General features: G+C 45.8%; 1 protein-coding gene across 1 annotated transcript in view; it reads left to right on the top strand.

The window, feature by feature from the left end:
• Window positions 1-3,544, top strand: part of efna1b (ephrin-A1b) — an 11,162-nt gene that overhangs the window by 4,024 nt on the left and 3,594 nt on the right. The window lies entirely within an intron of this gene.

Below are 3,544 nucleotides of genomic sequence, written 5' to 3' on the forward strand. Positions count from 1 at the left end.
GTGTGTATGTATGTATGTATGAGATTCTCTCACTGTACCTGTCTGCTCCTCTCCCCATCTTCACTCCTTTCACTCTCTTTAACAGCTGGGTCTCCTCCCAGACTGGCCGCTGGCCCTGAGCACCTCCATCTCTCTTTTTCGCTCTCCTTACTGATTCAAGATCTCTTTTCTGCACAGATGTGGATACTATTACCACAGCCCTCCACAGCCTCCTTTATATCCGCGATATCTCTCTATATCCACTGTTATTTGGCTGCTTTCATCCGTCAAGACTAGACTGGGTTTATTTGTTTCATAAGTTTAGTGTAAGGTAATATTCTGTTTATCTCCGTTTGTGTCTGGCTCCGTCTGCCGTTTGCTGTTATTGAAGCCCCCCGGGCCTACGTCAACACGTACATGTGGCCAAGAGGATGAGTTTGGGGTGACGGGGTTTGACGGGGTCTCAACCGCTCCCCCGTCCTTTAACCCACACATTTTATACATTGTATTTCCTCTATCTGTCTCTCTTTCCACTCATTATTTACCCCTCCCGAGCCCATGTCCCGTCTGGTTGTTGGCCTCTAATCTTACCAGAATGAGAACACTCACACACACACACACACCTACACCACACCACGAACACACACAAACACCACACACACACACACAGACTTACATAGATTACAGACGGCTTGTAATCTGACCATCTGACCCATAGACACAAAACCATCAACCTCCTGGCTTCATTCTATATTTATGCCTCTGTGATCCTGTGATGTAACTCGTGTCTATTTTATTATGTTATGGCCTCTATACTCTGAATGTGTGTGTATCTGGGTAGGTGGGTTATTGTGTAACTGTTACGATATATATATACGTTGCTTAATAAACCTATAGTTGTCACAGTGGATAATTCCTGCCATAATCTCCCAGATGGGATCCATACTACATCATCCGTACAATCAATTACAAGCACCACAGGACATCTCTATTTATCTCGCTATGCAACATTTAATATCAGAAGGCTTTGTGTGTATTCCCTGCTGATATAACTGTCCTCTTACCTAACACACTTGTGTACACACATACTTTCACGCACCATAGCACACAGAAGTAGCTGGGAATTTTATAAACTGCCATATATGTTATATCTGTGGTTCAGGTCTGTAGACAGCCCCCCCCCCCAATTACAGTATCCATGTACCTCTGTTTTCTCTCGGCTCTTCCTCTGTCTTCCTTATCTATGGTCCAGACTTCCTCCCCCTCCTTCCATCAGTCCCCCTCTTTTCTCACAGACCTTCCTCTGTTTTTGCCCCAGTAGTTTTCCACCGGAGGACAGAGCACCTCTCAGCCCTGGCTGTGCTAACATTAGAGAGGCCTGCTTTTGCCGAGCGTTATCGTAGTATGTGTGGCCAAGCATATGCGTGTGTGTATGTGTACACTGCTCATTCATAGCATTTCAGGCATAGTTTAGCATTGCTGTCCCCTCATAGCCCACCATCGCCCTCTAAAGGGCAGAATTAGCAACATATTCTGTCAGACGGACTTCTTCTAAAGTATGTGAGGATGGTTTTTGTTATGCATCAGTTAATTCAAAACTTTTTATAAATTAGAAAAGATGAATATCTTGTGTAAAGTCTTTTAAGTTACTCAGCGTGTTCCCTCTCTATCGCTCAGCTAGACAGACAGACACAGGCACACAGATTAACTCTCCATGACCCCCCAACATATTAAACCGAGCATGATACCATTTGGCCTTCTTCTATTCATCACAGACAGAATGGGAGGTTACAATAAGGGGAGACCGGGTGAAAAGATTGTGGGGGTAGAGAGGAGGAGGAGCAGGGTGCAGGGTGAGAGAAGGGTGAACTGGAGAAAGGGATTTTTGTTGAGAAATTAGCCTGGATGAAGAGCGCTGGTATATTATGTCAGCGTTAAGAGACAGGACAAAATAGAGGATAGGGTGAGGGGGGATGGGCTGATTTTGGAAGAATAAAGGAGAGGCAGACGGAGGGTGGAGAGAGTGGACAGTGATGGATGAAGGGAGGGGAGAAGTTTTGAATTGAATTAAGTGAGAAACGACAGTGTTGACAATTTAAAAGCTCTCAGTGTCTTAACTATGTCATGCATAAGCACACAGGGATTTGCAATAAGTGGATACAGAGTTGAGTGTTGGATTTATAGTCCAAGTTGAGGCAGAAGATTGTATTGGTGCAGAGTACAGGAAAAATTCCCACTGGGTTTCTTATTGCAAGACAATGAGAAAGAGGAAGAATGAAGGTAGATTACATTGTAAGCTAATATAGAATGACCTTTTGGTGTATATTAGATTGGCTATAATGGAGTATCCCACTAGTGAGCAGCTAAACCCATTAGACCCACTGACAGCTCCTTGGCCCGTGTAGAGGAGGTGTGAATCTGCCATACCACAGCAAATTAATAGGGTATTAGGTGTACACCTCAAAGTAAAAGTGTGTGAGAGTGCGACTGGAAATTTGATGAGTGAACATAGTAAACCATCCAAACCGCAGCCCCCCGTTGTGGCATTCCAGCGCGTGCACACTTACTACTGATTACCTGCAGAGCAAATGGTGGGGGGGTGCATCTGTTTAGTGTTTCAGTCATGCTGACTCGCTCTTTGAATGTGTTGTGTGTGTGAAACAAACATCTTCAGTGCTGACTCAGATGGTAGTGTGTGTGAGAAGTTGCGACCCTGAACTTTAACCCCTTGACCTGGCTGCCAGTTTGAAACACTCACAAGAGGGGGACAGTGAAAGACAGAGTTCCTGCGTCAGTTGTTTGACCGAAACCAGGGAGAGCCCAGGGGACAAATGGTAGGGACAGCAGCGAGGTTGTCAGGGGGGGAGGAAAGAGGGATGTCAGGAAAAGAAAAAAGGAAAGAGGTGGTAGACAAGGACAATGGCAAGACTTCAAAGCCAAAGTGAGGAGGCCAAGTGTTGAATAACTCACCTACTGTCATAACTATCAGTACTATGGCTATTTTACTATTTTATACCCTTATAAAGAACACATATGCACACACACACACACACACACACAACACTGACGCAAAAGCTGGAGTAGCTCCATAGTGAGAAATGACCTTTTTGCGGCAGAGAGAAAGATCCACTACAGGCACCTTCAACCCTCGCTGTTTACCCACACCTCAGTCACATGCAAAAAAAAAAAAAACACACGCACACGCACACTCAAACACACAAGAGGCTTCAATAGGCCTTAATAAACAGATGTGCTCATGAGCCCGGGGCATGAGACGCCCTGAATAAGGGTCTTCAGAGAATCCCTCTCCCATGAATGCACACACACACACACACACACACAACCACCACACACAACACACACACACACACACACCCACACACACACCCAAACTAACACACGGGGGAGAGATCATGAAGCTGTTGAGAGTAGTGGCGCTGGGCACACTCGGACACACCTGGTTGCGTCCACCTTTCGCAAAGGACGGATGAGCCGTCTGATCCACGTCTAGGGTGTCGACTCTTTACTCTCCCGAGTCGAACCTGTTCAGTCAGGACTGCGACGA

The sequence above is a fragment of the Morone saxatilis genome, unplaced genomic scaffold (genome assembly GCF_004916995.1).
Source record: "Morone saxatilis isolate NCDOM2014 unplaced genomic scaffold, NCSU_SB_2.0 Contig24, whole genome shotgun sequence".
NCBI lineage: Eukaryota > Metazoa > Chordata > Actinopteri > Moronidae > Morone > Morone saxatilis.